This window comes from Hoplias malabaricus, chromosome 4, assembly GCF_029633855.1.
Source record: "Hoplias malabaricus isolate fHopMal1 chromosome 4, fHopMal1.hap1, whole genome shotgun sequence".
Classification (NCBI taxonomy): Eukaryota; Metazoa; Chordata; class Actinopteri; order Characiformes; family Erythrinidae; genus Hoplias; species Hoplias malabaricus.
The window spans coordinates 35,163,864-35,181,961 of record NC_089803.1 but is presented as its reverse complement, the minus strand read 5'-3'; the positions used below and the strand labels follow the sequence as shown (position 1 = coordinate 35,181,961).

At 40.3% G+C, this 18,098-nt stretch overlaps 1 protein-coding gene across 2 annotated transcripts in view; it reads left to right on the top strand.

Annotated features, from left to right (window-relative positions):
- The window catches only part of znf609a (zinc finger protein 609a), a 99,214-nt gene that overhangs the window by 49,676 nt on the left and 31,440 nt on the right, over positions 1–18,098 (top strand). The gene's annotated exons all lie outside the window — the stretch shown is intronic.

The window sequence follows — 18,098 nt, the reverse complement described above, 5'->3', positions numbered from 1 at the left end:
TTGAATGAATGAATGAAATCTGTGTTATGTGAAAGATTTTATTATTATTTTAATAAACAAAATTGTTTTGCCTTTTTGAAATTGACTGAATGTCTGTGTTTCACTTAAAAGCTTTTAAATAAATCTGGGACCATGTTACGGACGCATTTTTTAGCGTTTGACAAAGTGCTTGCATAGTAAGTCTGACAGACAGACAGGCAGCATGCTGAGAGTGGTTTTGCAAATGGTAAATTCATCAGCTTTAGCCTTTCCCTGCAGTGTAACTCTGCTCTCTCTCTCAGGTTTGGATCTGTGCGGCAGAATTCCTCCACTTTCACATATCTTGGGATGTGTGGGGGAGTGAGTGGTTCTCTCTGGGAATACAGACTTTCTATTAACTACAGTATCCACGCTGTCCTTTAATAGGAGCCAGGTCTTAGGCGATGATCTCAGTAGAGAAAGTGAAATGACGCTCAACCTCTGTCTAGTTTTTCTCTCAGAGTGTTGGGTTTCTGACGGCCTGTTAAACCTTGTCTTTAGCAGTCAGGCTCTTGAAAGTGCGTGTGTGTAAATGCGAACTGAATGCGTGTCAGGAACCGAAACCAAAAAAAACCCTCAAGATGGCTGTAATCACTCTCTCACTAACTGATAACTACCTCTAACTGACCCTTCCTCTTTTTCCTCCTTCTGCTCTTTCTCCCAGCCCAGCTAATTGTACAAGCAGGGCTATAAAGACTGAGCAGGGGGAGGGGGAGATTTATGAGGTGTTGGTTTAAAGGCCCCCACCCCCCAGCATCTCTCTCGCTCAGAGTGTTTGAATGGCTCTGGTTGGCTGTGAACAGCTTTTGTGCTTGAGCAGTTGCTGCCTGTCTCCCTGTGGCTCCTGTGGTGTGGAATGTGTCTTTGGTTCAGGGTTTATCTCTCCCGTATGTCAGGGCCTCCACAGGCTTGTTCCTGCTCTTCCGCTCTTCACCTTAGCTAGCACATGTGCTGAGGTGTTTTTATAGCTTCAGCTACGCAAAGGCTGGCGGAATGCTCACTTTCACTGTAAAGCACTAGCACCAGACTGTCAAGTAGCATTTTACTGATGTTCTCAGGAATTCCTCCCCTGATTTGTACTTTCAAAAGTATGTTCTACACAGCAGTGAACCAGCAAGGTTTTAGGTTAAAATCTCAGCACACACCAATGTCGCTTTTCCACTGCATGGTAATGTCTCTGTTTGGCTCGACTCTCCTTGTGGGGTTTTTTTTTTTTTTTTGCATTTCTTTTTGGCAAATCTGATACTTGGAACTGGGTAGTGTTTTTTAAAGTCCCTGCTTGTTTGTAGTTCCAAGCTGGTCAGAAAGACTTGTCCATCACAATGAATTACAGACATCCAGCACAAACTGGGCGCTTGTAAATTCACTAAGCTACAGTAGTGATCACATTGGCTTTTATCTGACTCGTAATGGCAGCTCGTAAAATTTAGTTTTTTTTTGTGACTGAAGAAAGAGCTGGGACAATGGAACAAGTAATTAACAAAACCCTACTAATCTGAAGAACTGGGGATGCAGAGCCATGTTCAGTCCCGACATCACTGGCTACATTTCCGGTGGGGTGTGGGATGGAACTGTAATGTAAAACCAACATGTACCAGAGAGCAAAGAGCAAGTAATGTCAAGTAGAGTAGGTATCATGCAGTGGAAAAGCAGCATAAGAACTCTTTGCCTTGTGCAAGACACTTAACTCTCCAGTGCCCCAGTCACAGTGCCCTGTGGGCACCGCTATCATCCTGGCAACAGAATAACAAAATTCCCCTTGGAGAATAAATAAGTACATAGTGCTTTAATAGACTCACGTAAGTTGTTGATGAGACCTGTTGGTTAAAAATAGGAAGCTTTTTTTTCCCCCTGATCACACCTTTTTATAATTCTTTGGTGGGCTATTTTCACCACAGCATTGAAAGCAGCAACACCACTATGACAGATGTCACTGCTGTGGTCTTATTGTCATCCTCTCTGCTGTGGTTATCTTAGGTGCTGATAAATTGTGCAGCAGATATTAAATGAGTAACTGGTAAGCCTAAAAAGAGCACGTAAGGTAGGTTTACTTAATAAACTGGCAGCTCAGTACTTTACACAGGGGAAAAAAATAGAATTGCATTAGAAGAAGTGCTTCTGGTTTCCAGGGGTTAAAGTCTGATTATGTCAGCATGTGATTGAGTTTGATTCAGAGCTCAGTTGGTTGAGAAGTGGCAATCTGAGATGAAAGGCTTTCCCCCCCTCCACGTTAATCCACGTGAAGCTCTGAGTGTCCATGTGAGCCCCTTTTTAATTCACCCTAAAAGGGCTTTAGGCTGAGGATTACGCCTCAGAGAGAAATTAAACAGACAACAAAGTCTTTCGTCCTTGGGGAGACGCATGCGGCCTGATTCAGACCACCAGCTAGTAGCTGTTCAGAGGAAATATATCTGAGTTAGTTTGCCAAGGGACCTGCCGGCATTCCTGGTCCTAAAAGTGCCTATGGCTTCGTGCCCTGGAATTCTGTTTCCTGGAGGCAGCCAGCAGTACAGCCCTGCTTGCAACACCACGTCATATATTCAGCCATCTGTCTGCAGCAACTCTATCAGGCCATTGTTAGAAGAAGCCCGTGATTAAATGGAACACAGGCACCAAGCACTGCCTCAAGCCCTGCAGTCAGCTGTGTCCTATTGGGCATTTTGGCTTTTCCTTTAGAGCATTTCTCCTTGGAGCAAGTTTGCAGAAGATGCTTGAAGATGATTTAGAGTGAACTCAGATAAGGAGACCCCAGATAAACCCCTGATTGAAGAACTGGAATGATTTGTTGTTTTGATGAGGAATGATACTAGATAAATTGGTTGTCCTGTCTTTTTACTATTTTTTTAAAGTAACCTCTGTTATTCTTAAAAGCCAAGGGGTGAGTGCAGGCCTTTTTTTCCTGAGAGTTCTCAACACAGAGGTACTCTCAGAAGCAGTGCCTGGGCCCCAGGCCAAGCAGGAGGTGAAGCTTGACCCTGCAAATCACTATGAACTCTGCTCACCTTGGGCAAAGAAAGCAAATGTTCCTAACACCCCCCCCCCCCCCCGGCCTGTGTTCTGAAAACCAGCAGTGCTGCCTCCCACCTCATTTCTAGCCTGCCTCAATTTCTTCAGACATGGCTGGTATGAGAAAGATTTGTCCTTATTTCAAGTACTTGGAGTTTGTGGTTTATACAGGGTTTCCTTAGTGTTTCCTATTTAGGATTGGGTACCGAATCTGTACTTTTAATGGTACTGTCCCAGTTTACATCAGTTTACATTTGCTATTTACATATTGTAATGCAAGAGTTTAATGGGTTAGAGTTCAATTAACTATTTATAGTACTGTCCTGAATCAAAACTTATATAGTGGAGTTTCTGCAGTGCTGAGTCCAGAATAGCATCAACAGGTTAGTACACCCACATACTATTCCTCCAGCATTTTCCATGCAGTACATTCCCAATCTTCTACAACCTCACCAGGGTTTAATTTGGGTCAGTGTGTACTCTGACACCTTTGGGTTAATCTGTGTCAAAGGCAAATGGGGCTTTGGAAAATCAAATCATTTCCAGTCCATTCTTCAAAAAGACACTGAAGTGTTTGAGTTGCTCATTCTTAAATCCTCAAGATTGTCTCCTGAAACTTATAAATGTATTGATGGTCTATATACTTGATGGATATTTTAAATGGTAATTGCACCCATGGCATAAATAGAACTACTCCACCCTTCTAAGCTTCTGTTTCTACACCACACCTTACAAGAAGAAAACCAAATGGCTGAAGATTTTTCCATTGCCTGAAGTGCTTGTCATCAGCTGGCACTCCACCGTCCACTTTTCCACTCCACTTGGACGGTCATCACTAATCAAGCTTTGTCTTGAAAGAGAAAGTGGCCTGTTGTTATTGTGCTGCTGTCAGTCCTGTGGTTCTTTTGGCTGCTGCTGCTGCTGCTGAGAAAGCAGGGATTCTGAGGATGCATTAAAATGCATGTCACTGCACTTGCCTACTCTCTGCCCATCAAAGCACTGCAGGTCCACCCAGCTCTGCAGCCCCACAATGGTACTAATGGAGTTGGGTAAATGCATGCGCTTTCTCTCTCGCGCTCTCTCTCTCTCGCTTTCTCACACACACAGCAGGTCTGCCTTTCTGCCCAATCTGTAACTGAGAGAGGCTGCTCAGAGTGCTGCTTTTATCAGATCTCAGCTGAAGTGAGAAACACAGTGACTCAAAGTGCCTGACTACCTGTTAGAGATATAGACAAGGACGGAGAGGAGAAGCCCAATGAGAGAGAGATACCAAAAATGGTTCCCATTTCTTCTCCTCTGTTGTTTTTGGAAGACAGCTGAAAAGCTCCCCCGAGGAGAGCAGTGCTTCAGCTCTCAACGAGATCTGCTGTATTTATTGTTCAGTAAAAAAAAGAATTGTACTGCTTTTCAGGACCAAGATGAGCACTTGAGTGAAAAAATTTCTCTGAGTGTTTTCAAAGTCAACTCCTCATTCCTTTTTCAGAAAGATGTACTGCCTTTCAGACCATTTATGTAAAATACTATGTCATTTAGAATAAAAAAAGCCTGAATTTAAATAGGACTTATTCACAAAAAAGCCACAAAAAATGTCAGTAACAAGAGTGTCATAGTATCAAAATCATACCTAAGCTGTGTTGAGTGATCGTAGACAGATCTGACATGGTATAGTTCAGAGATGATAGCATTTTTATCATTTGACATGAGGATGAATGTTGGCTTGAAATAGTCTTTGTGTTCACTGTATGGTTACATTCTAGACAGTGTGCATTTGCAGAATTGACAGAGGTTGCGTTTACACAAGGCTTTCTCTCATTTTCTTTCTTCACCTAGATAATTATAGGTAAACTTCACACAGTATTAGCTCTGTTGATGAGAGACATTACGCATCTACCAGTTTTGCTGGCTGTATTACTTTAGGCTGAACGAGTATGTGTTTATCTGACAGCAGTTTGCCAATGTTATTTTCACTCATTTTAAGGCTGTTTGGCAGCTAGTCAGTGAAAATCATTAGTTAATTTTTTAGCTTTGGTAGTGATGGTCTTACAGTTCTGGTGACAAATCTGTAGACATGTTCTCCATTGTATTGTTCTGGTAATGAAACTGAACTGATGTTGCCAATGATGCAGTGGTTTTCTCAGTGAGAATACATTAGCAAGATGCTGCTTGTTTAAATGTTTGGGCTCTCTAATGGCTAAACCGATTTAAAATGTCCACTGAAAATTTGATGACAAAACTGTTTTTCGTAAAATTATACTCCACACTGTTCTCTGGAGAGTGTCATTTGCCTGCTTTGCTTGCATTGCTTTCTCTTGTTTCTCGATTGTTTTTCTTTTTTTTTTGCTAATTCTGAGCTCTCTATCATGGCTGCCACAGATTTAACACAGTCCGCTACTTAAAGCAGTGCTTATAAGAGCCAATTAAAGCCAGCAAAAATAAAAACTACATGTCTCATGTAGCCTCTAGCACCCATAGCCTAAAGTATGTGTGGATGGTATGACAAAAACAACATAGCATTGTCCTGTTGCCCACTTCTAATATGACTGTCAGCTTTCTGTGTCAGGGGACTTGGTTCCTAATTTAGTGTCTGCTACAAAAGAGTGAACATGTGCTAAAAGTATGAGGTAGTACAGGATTTAAAGTTGTAGTCAGTGTTAGGAATGCTTTGAGTAACTGGGAGCACACAAATGAAAAATCCTTCATCAAGGAGGAACAGCTGTACTCTGCGCAGTGGCTCCGCTGTCCTTACAGAATCCATAACTAGGCTCAGTTCTTAGTGTTTGGCTTTTTGTGACAGTGATGGACAGCCTGCAAGAGGTTTCTTCCTGTCAGTGGTAAGTGCAAATAGTTGAAAACAGCAACAGAGAGAGCAGCACGTACTGACCTCTTTACCTCAACAAAACCACATTAAAGTGACAAAGCCTGTTCAAATCCCTGTCATTTAGTTCCCCACACCCCCCCAGCACTCATCTCACAGCAAGTGCAAGCTGCAGGTCTAGCTTCTCATTTCCTTTAGTCTCCCTGCCCTGCAAATTGATCCCTTGGCTTTGGATGTAAAGTCTTTGCTGTAGTTGAGTATATAGACAGTCTGCTGTTCTTCATAAGAATCTGTTCACTGGAGGAAATTGCCCTCTTACAGATGCCAAATGAGCCGGACGCACAGATGCTCAAACGTAGCTACAAGTTTTGTAGATTTTGGAGGTGGACCTGCCTGGTTTATGGTTATGGTTATGCATGCGTCATTTTACTGTTTGAGAATACATTACATGAGTTATCAGGTATAAGAGCTAAAGATCAGTCTAATGCAGTTAAATATGTTAAAACAATTACTTGCATTGATAACATATCTGGGGGACAGCTTCATTCACTTCTACAGTCACTGCTAACGGGTGTACATCAGCTTTGGTCAGAAACAGTGCTCAGAGAATTCCCAAACTGCACTGTAGATTTGTTTACGTGAGGGCTGCTGTTTTACCATTGCTAATTAAAATAACACCAGACTACTCTTAACATGATTCTCTTGAAAGACACAGGGTTCATTTCATGTCCTTCGTGTAGTAAAAATTGTGTTGCACTGCTCATTATGATTCATATTTAGTTTTAACATGTTTTTTCTTTCACCGCTATTTTTGTTTTAGTGTGAAATATTAGTTCCATTTCTAAAAAAGGACCATTGGTTAAGACTTTCAACATGAATCTGTTTTTATGTTACCAGCGTCAGATCATTTCAGCACAAACCATGTGATGTATTTGTAGATACATATTAGAGCATGTGGTGCCTATTAAACATTCCATGAAGTCAAGCATACAAATTGGATTTCATAGAATGAACGTTTTCAACATTGCTGCGAGCACACAGCATTTTGGTGTGTATTTGGAATCACATTTTATCTTTTTGCGATGATATATATAATAAGCATACTTACCGTTACTCTATTCCGTGTCACTTCTACCTTCAAGTGCAGTGGAATATAACAAAGTGAAAATTGTTCTCATCCCATTTTCACTGAAGAAAAACCCATCAATAATTCATTTAGTTCATGTACCCCAGTGATTTATAAGATACAGTCTCTAACATAAATGGATAATTGAGGGCATCCACAGGGCAGAGCTATTAAGCTCCTTTGCATGCAGATGATTTCAGACATTTGTGATTAATAAATAAGACATTGTACAGTCTTTTTTTTTTTTTTTACAAGCATATGCAGACCATTTTCCATGTGATTATATGCTCACTTTTGGGTTTACATCTATAGGAATTTGTAGATGAGGTGTCCAAGCATGTCAAAAATGATCTTGCTCAAGACTAGTCAGAACTATCCCCAAAATGTTTCCCTTACTGTTGAGTACGAACTGAACTGAAATACTTTTTAACCACAGTTTATACACGTTTAAGTATGTGCATATTTGAGCATGTATTTTTAATTCTTTCTATCTTCCTTACCTTGCTCATTTTATGCAATAGTAATAAAATAGTTGGACTACAAAGCCCGTGTTGTACCTTTTTTAATAACCCTTCTATTTGCACTTTATGCTGAGCGAATCCAATTGTAAAAGATACCAACTCATGAATTTCATACCAGAACATGGTCCTATGCATCAGAATATGTAGCAATATACAAATTGTTCATGCAGTAAGAAGTCTGCTTCATAATGCAGATTGCTTTCTACAGTTTTTCTATCAGTTTATATGTTATGTTTTCTATGATAAAATATAACATAAAATGCTTTATCAAACAGCTGTAAAGGTGCTGTGAGTAATTTGACCTTTTTATTTATTTATTTATTTATTTTTTAAAGGCAGTATCTAGTATTGCAATTATACACCCCATTCTCTTCCTACCTGCAACCACAAATTTCTGTTTTAATCTATCGTTGAACATTTAAATCCTACACCTAAACACTACAGTTGCTGTGGCCCTTTATGATCTGATCAGTAACCAACTCCACCTATTATGTAAGGACGCTCATTGGGCCCAGCCCTTTTGTACCCAAAAACACCCCCTACATCGCTGGCTCTTCACAAGGGTCATCCCTTCATCAGTGTTTTGCTGAATTAAGCCCACAACACACCAGGAAAACATACAGCAATATACAAATTGTTCATGCAGTAAGAAGTCTGCTTCATAATGCAGATTGCTTTCTACAGTTTTTCTATCAGTTTATATGTTATGTTTTCTATGATAAAATATAACATAAAATGCTTTATCAAACAGCTGTAAAGGTGCTGTGAGAATTCTTCTAGTGCAGTGGGGTTCAAACTGCATCATGACCCACCGATGGTGTTCTTCACAAATTAAATTGCTGTTTAGTTTCCACAGCGTACAGCTTCTGCTAATTTTTAAGCTGGACATGCTCTGCTAGTACTGAAATAGTTAAAATTATTGCTGAGAATAGTCCTGAGTTGACCAGCCTGCTGTACCAGCTGACAACATATCTGATGTCCAAAAGATTATTAATTCTATTTTTTAATGTTTTCATACAGAAGGTAAGGTCCTTTCCAGCCAAATATAGTGTTGGTGGTGCAGCAGGTAGTGTCCCAGTCACACAGCTCCAGAGACCCGGAGGTTATGGGTTCAAGTCCCGCTCCGGGTAAATTTGAGGAGTTTGGTGTGTTCTCCCTTTGTCTGTGTGGGATTGCTCCGATTTCCTCCCACGGTCCGAAAACACATGTCGGTAGGTGGATTGGTGACTCACAAGTAGTCCGTAGGTGTGAGTGTGTGTCGCCTTGTGAAGGACTGGCACTCCCTCCAGGCTGTGTTCCATTCTTGCGCCCAATGATTCTGAGTAGGCTCTGGACCCACCACAACCCTGAATTGGATAAGCGCTTACAGACAATGAATGAATTAGTTTGTGGTTCTTTTAGTTTAATATAGTCTAATGGTTCAAGGAGGATATAGTTAAAGATTAAATATTTACAGGTTTATGTCCTATTTCACTTCACAGTATAATTGATTAGTCTTGGCACAAGCACCTTTCAACATGTGGTGTCTTTAAATTATAAACATTTGGTGACTCCTGTTGTAGTGGAAAAACAATAACTAGACCATATTTGCATTGGAAATATAACAGATTATATATAAGTCCTAGCTAGTTGGTGGAACAGGCAGTGACTTAAAACGGAAGAGAAAGCTAGTTTAAAATAGTAAAATAGTGCATGGCCATATTCAGCAACTAAAATAACCTGTAGGCTTTCTCTCCCATTTTAAGTCACAACCTGTTCCACCTCCTAGATCTTCTAGATCATGCTACTCTTAGTGGGTGAAAGCCACATTTCAAGACATTTCAAGTCATCCACCACTTCTATTCAAACTGCTGTTAATGCACCAGCTCAGCATGCCCAGTGCTGTTATGTCGGCTATCAGATGCCCCTAAACCATCCTTGTAACATGATTGAGAGACCTGTTTTTAAGTCCCCGTGGGCTCTGAGTGTTAGCTGTCAGGCTGTGTTGCTCTGAAAAATGGTGAAAGGAGCTGAGAGACTTAATGTAGGGAAGTGCACCCCCACTCCCCACCCACTCTCTCTGAAACCCACCTCTCCCACCTGGTGTGTTGATCAGTAAGAGGAAGCCCAAAGCCTCCAGGCTACTATAAATAGCCTCCTGCCTGTCTGTGTTGCTCTCTGACATACTCCTTTCCCTTCCCCTACCTCCTCTCTCTGTTGCTCTCGCGCTCTCTCTCATTTTATGAGGTGCCTCTGTCTACCTCCCTGGCACTAGACCTCAAATCCTCCGCACTACAGCCAGACCTTGACTAAAGTACTACAAGTGGACACAGTATGTTTTCTAGCACTACCAAATAGAAACAGTATTTTTTTTCTCTCTTTTTTCCTGAACAAGCAGTGCCCTTGTAGCGCTACTCTGCACCAACAGAAGACATGTCAACTCCTGAAGAATTATATAAATAGAAGCATTCCAGCATGTAGCGGAAGAAATGGAAGGGAGAGTTTCTGGTGCAAAATGGCAGTATCTTTATTGTGGTAAATTACATTACAGATTCCTTTAGGACTTGCAGAACTTATAGAATGCTTACTCACTGTGTGTTTAATAACAAAGATAATAATGATAATAATTTGACCTTTTTATTTATTTATTTATTTATTTTTTAAAGGCAGTATCTAGTATTTCAATTATACACCCCACTCTCTTCCTACCTGCAACCACAAATTTCTGTTTTAATCTATCGTTGAACATTTAAATCCTACACCTAAACACTACAGTTGCTGTGGCCCTTTATGATCTGATCAGTAACCAACTCCACCTATTATGTAAGGACGCTCATTGGGCCCAGCCCTTTTGTACCCAAAAACACCCCCTACATCGCTGGCTCTTCACAAGGGTCATCCCTTCATCAGTGTTTTGCTGAATTAAGCCCACAACGCACCAGGAAAACTTACGTATACCTCTGCTGTGTGTGGAAAGGAGGCCATGTGGGGTCAAGAGCAGTAATTTAAAAACATATTCTAGGTGATGACGGTTCTTTAAATCATCATAAATCATTAAATAAATATGTGAAATATGAATTTGAAATAACTTGAAACATGCATCCTGAATCTATATCCAGTGCTATTACACTAACATTGCATTCAGGTTTTTATTTATTCAGGTCTATTGCCATAGGTGCACAGCAAATTCACCGGTCTTAAATCAACACTGTTAGTGTTAAATCAACACTGTTAGTGTTAAATTATTACACCAACAGTGTTAATTTAACACTTACAGTGTTCATTTAAGACCGGTGAATTTGCTGTGTGTATAAAATCGAGCACCTAGCCATGCAGTCTACCATTGTGCCACTGCCATTTGAGACAGAAATTGTCTTTTTAAATTGTCTGCTAAATTTTATGTAATAGGATGCCACCATTGCAGCAAAGCAGTTTATGAAATTTCTTCCCTTCTAGACATTTCATGGTCAACAGCTTTTTATTATTGAAAAGTAGACGTGCTTAGGAACCACAGCAACTCAGCCACAAAGTGGCAGACCACTCTCTGGCAGACCATGCTGTTGACTCCGAACCCCTTCTAGTGTTAATATTGGTGCAAAAACTGTGTGCTGGGAGCTTTGACATGTGTTCCCTTGGCCATACAGCTGCATTTTAAACTTTACAACACCAAGCCCAATGCCAAGCAGCAATAACACCTCTGTTGTGCTACAACGACTACAAAAACTTTCTCCTAACCAGAAAATCTAATAAATAAATAAATAAAATAAGTAATCAAAGCTCAAGAAACGAACCAAGTCATCAGTCAAATATCCACTGATATTCCATGAGTTATGTGCTTTGGGAGGTGTTTGGAGTGAATCGGTTCATGAATCGAGTACAAATTCAAATTGATGATTCAAAATATTGTACACACAGCCATGGGGAAACTTGGAAACAACACAGAGCTCGCCTTAAACACTGGATTACACTTCAGAATGCATGTTTGTGACTGAAAACTAAGGAATAACATGTTAAACACACAGTCACAGACAGTACTTTGGAATTTTGAAGGATCTCTTATTATCGAGTGTTTACAATGGGACTGGGGGAAGGGGGTGGACAACGTTGTCAAGGAGGCCGTCCTAACTGTGAAGTACTGCGGGAAACCCTGCGCTTCACTATCTCGTAGTCTGATGAATGATTGCATTTACACTAGTCGAGGGCAGCGTCTCATCGTTGGTGCCGTTGGCTTCTTCAGACACACTCTGATCGAGGTGGTGCAGTATGGTGAAATGTAGAGGTGCCACAAAATATAGAAATCTTTCCCAGAAGAGTGAAAGCTGTTATAGCTGCAATGGGGAGGATCCGCTCCAAAATCATGCCTATGGGTTTATAATGGGATGTCGTAAAATTTCCTCTAGGCATAATGAGCCTGGTGAGGGACTTTAGAACACTGTGTGGTGTCAGTGACAGTCAGAACGAGATAGTGGCTCAGGCGGATGGAACAGCAGGTGTTACATGCCTAAGAGGAAGTATGCACAGCTTTTACATTCTCACCCCAATACTGTTGTTCAGTAGATAAAATAGCCCTTAGTTAGACCCCTTCCTCTGTTTCCTAAAGATTAGTTCTGACTGGGTCTGAGAACTAGGCTGTATGCTTGTTTATTTGACCCACTATCTCTGGAGCAGTTCAGTTTATTTAATGTCATATTATTATTTGGAGGTGCACTGACCTTCCCATTTTAACATCCCAGTCTGATTTCTTTGCAGCCAAAAAACCCACTGGCCATTTTGTTAGCCTTTTGCTTTTTAAAGCTGAAGCTGGACTAAATAAACTCACGAAACACAAATTTCTTTACAGTTCAGTTCGTTAGCCTGACTTGTAAGATTGACAGTCATTGATACAGGGTTATAGCACTTTTCTAGAAGCTGAAAGTGCTTTACAATTTTTGGGACATTAGGGAGTCACCTCAAACACCCTTAATGTGCAGAATCCTCTTGGAGACGAGGGCATGACTGAGACAGTTTGAGAGAGTTTATTTCAAAGTGTCAGCACCTCAGTTTTACATCTCACACTTCAAATGGTAGAGGCATTTATTCAGTACAATGTCCCACACCTGCTTAGCGTCAGTAGATTTACATGTTCTGATGTTCAGGTGCTACAGTTTGATAAACAAGAATTGTATGATGTACTCCGTCTATGTCACCACTAGATGTCTTTTAATTATTATGCTCAAACATTTTTGTACAAGTGTACTGTCAACGTTTAATACAATGTGAATGTATTAAACTGGGGGTTTGGAAGTTCACTGAGTGATAATGTCATACTCTGAAAACGGTTGGGGGAAAAACACATGCCCACCCTATGGTAATGATGTATTTTATGGTAATGATATTTTGAGACGTTATGACGGTATGAAAAGCCAAAATAAAAAAAAACTATAAGTGTTCTACTCTCAGCTCTGCCAGTGGTGTACATCCAGTAATTGTTGGTTAAAACTAGTCTAAAAGTATTGTCTATACACATACACCACATTCTCTGTGTATGATTGATAACGGGCTGCTCTATTATTAAAATCACAATCAGTAATGTAATAGTGTTTATGAATGGGACATTAGAGTAATCGTACAGTATTCCACATAAGTTTCCAGTACTAGTTTATTAGTTGATGGTGATTCTGTTATTCCTCTGCCGTTGAGCCCATTTTATATTGAAATCCAAGAAATCCTGGTGTACAAGGACAGTTAGCTTTTTTTTTTTACCTGACTGAAGTGGTCCTGGCTTTTATTTATTTATTTATTTATTTATTTATTTTTACTCTGAGCTCAGCAGTTCTGTCCTTGAGACTTCTTTTCTCTCTCTCTCTCTCTCTCTCTCTCTCTCTCTCTCTCTCTCTCTCTCTCTCACTCACTCACTCACTCACTCACTCACTCTGCCCTTCTCTTTCTCTCCTCTCCCCTCCCTCAATCTGCTGCTACAGACTCCATGGCTGAACTTACCAAAATTATGAAATGCTATTGTAATAAATACCATTCTTGTGGGATGATTTGAGGTCTAGAGAGGAAGCAGGAAGAAGACGACAAGCGATAAAGAAAATGTGAATATTGAAGACTTGATTGTTATAGAAGAGGAGGAAAGAGTGATTCTGGTTTCCAGAGCACTTTGCTGTTTTGCTGGAGAAATCTTTTGAGAGGTTTGATCTCCCATGTGCACTATTCTGAAGATAAAAGACAGCTGTATTTTTTCCACAATTTTATATTTAGTTTCTCCAATAAAATTATTTGATCAGAAATACTAGACTGTGAGAGAATATAGATTTTGCAGCACTTTTGTTTAAAGAAAAAAAAAACTTGTTTTACTTGCTGAGTTTTCAGGACGAGGAAATTCAAGACCTTGTCTTCTCAAGTTTATTTACTATGAAGAGTGATCAGTAAAGCAGCCCATTTATGTTCTCATGTAATAGTTCATATAAATGAAAGCTTATGAAGTCTGGGGAAGTCTTTGAGTGGCTTGCTGGTTAGGGAACTGGGCTTGTAACCGGAAGGTTGCCAGTTCGATCCCCAGAGACTGCTGGTCATGACTGAAGTGCCTTTGAGCAAGGCACCTAACCACCAACTGCTAGGGCTCCCCACCGCTCTGGGCATGTGTGCTCACTGTGCCCTTGTGTGTGTGTCAATGTGTGTTTCACTGCACGGATTGGGTTAAATGCAGAGAAGAAATTCCTCTGTGTGCAAGCACAGTGGCCATTAAAGTGATTCTAATACTAATTCTAAAATGGCTTTCACTTCTACAGATTTTGGAACCTTGGGTGAGTATAGTTCCTCTTTGTCACGATAGCATGGCAGGGCATGGGAATGCAATGATAAAGTAGTTTTATGCCGCTTACAATAGAAAGTTCATACATAAAAATGGCATGAGCTAAACTGAGCTGTCAGGAATTGATAAACGAGTCTGAATATTCTGCTACAGTGCTTGAGGATTCCAAGTCTTTTTGACAAATTGGATCAGTTTCATAGTTCATTGGATTTCTTCTTGTCCAATAGCTTAATAAGCATGGACTGATTCCTCCATGGCTGCCTTCACACAAAGCCCATGGAGCTCTATTGTGCTGCTTTCAGCACTGACAGAAAGAGATGAGGCCTCCACAAGGTGCAGAGCTGTCTATGTGACCAGTCAATAAAAGGAAAGTGGTCCTGCTGTGTAAGAGACAGTCAGTCAGCCACAGGCCAGGCCACTAGCCTTTTCAGATCATCATGGAACGCTTTGACTGTCGATGTGATTTTCACAATCAGAATAAAATTCAACCCTTCAAGAGCTGCTGGTAGCATTAGCCTACTAAAAGGAATAATTTAAAATACACCAATGACCTGCAGTACTGTGTAACAGTCATGGACTAACCTTCAATTTTATTTTTACTTGGAGTTCTTTTTCACATTTTTTAAAGTAGATCTTTGAAGAAAATCATTTATGTTCAGGCATGATCAGGTCAAAAATAAATGCATTCAATACTGCTGCTGGTGATCTACCAGGTTATGCCCTAGACTTGGGTGGTAGAGTGAATTTTACACACAGGCTTTTTTCTGTTTTTGCAGTTTATTATCACAATAAACAGTACTAAATAATAGTCATGAAGAACCTGTATGGAGCATTACACAGCCTTGCACTATTGCCTGTCTTTGTGTTTGGGAATGTTTTGTTTCGCTGAACAAATCGGAGTCAAAAATGAAACTCTTTAATAAAAATAAACCTTTGGTTCATAGCTCCTTAAACCAAAAGTCCTTATGTTTGGGGGATTTACGGAATTGGAGACGCTTTGGAGAGATTTGTAAATGCACCGAGCATGTGGCAGATTACTTTAAAAATGTGAGCTGTGGTGCGGTCTCTTTTCAGAGCAGATGAATCGGAGTTTATTCATGTAAAAGGATTCATCATAATGCAGATACCTGTTGTTGTGTAGAGACAAAAAAAGTGTATACATTTTAGTTCAAGAAAAGTGTTTTTACAAATGCAGCAGTGCACCTTTTATGTCGTCTACCAATGAATGAGATTTTGGAGAGAAAAAAAAACATCCTGTCGGCAAAGCTCTGATAATTCTCGGTGGCTTTATCACAAATGACCCAGATTATCAGCGTTCATTCTCAATCACCTCCGTTAGCCTTTAATGCGTACACTGAGTTCTATTTCCTTGCAAGAATGTGTGTTTATGTTGTTATGCAGACTGAGGGGTTCTGCTCACTCTTGTGTTGAGGTCAACTTGGAGAGATTACCCTGACCAGTGTTCTCTGAGCACACAAAACATTTATGCATCTCTTTGCATGTTTCCATAAATAAAAGTGTAGCCTACTACCACTGAGAAAACCACAAAGCTCCTTCTAGTAAGAGTCTGCCTCTACGGCTTCTGAAATTCTGTTTATTTGCCCCTTACTGTAGTTATTTTTATAATCTGGTGTGGTTTGCTGCACTGGAGTAATTTTCTGTGAAGGGTGACTTCAGGAGTTCATTAATATTGTTTGTTACTGTCTCATCTGCTCTCTTAACTTCCTCTGTTTTTAACAGCTTATGTACTGCTTCAGTGCCTTTGCCTTTGTTTGTGCAATATCACACTTATCTGATATGTGTGTATAAACACAAATAGAGTTCAGCACTGGCAGCGAATAATTAAGGTGTGAACCACTTTCAATGAGGCCACCGAATTTCACATTTGAAGCCAGTCAGTTTCATTCTCTGGGTCACTGACGTCCAGTTTACTCGCTTCTTCCCTCTTTGTTTATACTGTCTTAGACTTGATTTGTGCAAAGCAAGATGCAGCTCTCATGCGATTAAAACAGGAAAGCTGGTGATCTTATCAGTATTTTGCAGGTGCTTAAAGGAGGGTGCTAGAATTTATGTTGGTTGTTAAACCAAAAAGTTATTTATAATCACACTGCATGTGTATTATTGTCAGTGCTATTTATCAGCCATTTCGTGATCATGAAGAATACATGCAGTTTAACAGCATTATGGTGACAGGCCTGCTCCGTTAATATTAGCACAGTATGCTATTGTTGTCTTTTCAGGTTTTTCACTTTTCATCTCCAATTCAGAATTTCATATTTTTGGCCAGTAATCTGCAGCGCCAAGCACCGTATCATAAAAAAATAACTAAATCTCCCCATAGCCTTTGAACCTGTAATAGCCTAGACCTCCTGAATATTTCAGGATAAAGTCTCATGGGGGCTTTCAAAAAAGGATTGGACATAAAAACAAAAGATTGTTTTCCACCACTCAAAAGACCTGCCAGAGTGCAAGAGCACTTCATCTGGAAGCTACTGTGAGACTAACAGCAAAAAAGACATAGTGAAGTGGAGTGCAGTGCTATGGAGATGTTTTTCAGCAGAAAGGATTTGCAGCTTTTGTTATGTTTGATAGGAGAGTGAGTGATGTACAGTGCAGTGAAGTCCTTGATAAAACCTGCGTCCCTCTGTGAGAACACTCAGACTAGAAGAGAGGTTTGTCTTTCAACAGGGAAACAGGATCAAAAGCACACTGCCAGGACAAATAGACGTGGCTGAGTGGGCCAGTCAGAGTCCAGCCCTTAATCCACTTTAAAGCCCGTGGCAGGAGCTCTGTATAGCTGCCTGTTGCTGGTTTGTGAAGACGAATGGGAAAATAATGCTCTGCAATGTGAAAAATGTAGAAGGACTACTGGCTGTAGTGATCCAGAGGAGAGTAAACATGATGTTACGCTAATAAAAAAGAAATGGATGTTCTTACTTGCTCTTCACTTGCGTTTTCAGTTCTGGAGGAAATGATTTAATAGGTACAACTTTTCTTCTTCCAACTCACACGTAACATTTCAAATAATCCTTTACTGAAACTGATTCTGTTAGACACCAAAAGAGGTTCTTCAAAAGTATTGCACCAAAGAACATATTTAAACATTTTTATTATAAAATAAGGATACATTTTTGGGATAAACCAGGTGATTTATAAAGAGCACTTGTTACATTCATTATTGGTTTCATTTTTATTATTCTGGTATTATTTAGCATGTAAAGCCTAGTCAGAGAGACGGCGAATTATCTTTAAAGAAATTATTCTCAGAGTATGCTTCCTTTGAGGCCTCACATTCACCCTCTTTTCATATGCTCTCGGTTCAGCCCTGAGCCTCTGTCGATTTGTGGAAAGCCGGCTGTTGGTTGGTTGCTAGCAACAGAGCACAGGTGTTACTGAGGTTACCACTCCTTACTTCCTCTCCTAGGCTTTACTCTCCCTTGTTTACTCTCTCTCTCGTAAAGTGAGTAGTTATAATCTCTGCAGCGGAGGGAGGCACATCCACTGTTGTTTCGTCACTTGGAAACGGGGAGGTCTCTTCAGGTAAAGGCTGTGTTATATTTGTATTGTTTTTTTAAACAGAGGCTAATGGTTGGCCTTGTTATTTAAACTGGTTTAATTGCTTTGTGTCTTTGTTCTGTTGTGCTGTGTGGCTCTTTCTTGTCTCAGTAATAGGTGATAGGTAATCTCAGGCTGTTGCCAAGGGCACACCCAACAGTCAGCCTCCTTGTATCCCAAAGAGCCTTGTGCTCAATCAACCACCCCCTTCATTCTGCCATTGGACAGTGAAAAATGAAGCTGATGTGCTGGTTTGAAATGATCATCAGTGTAAATTACTTG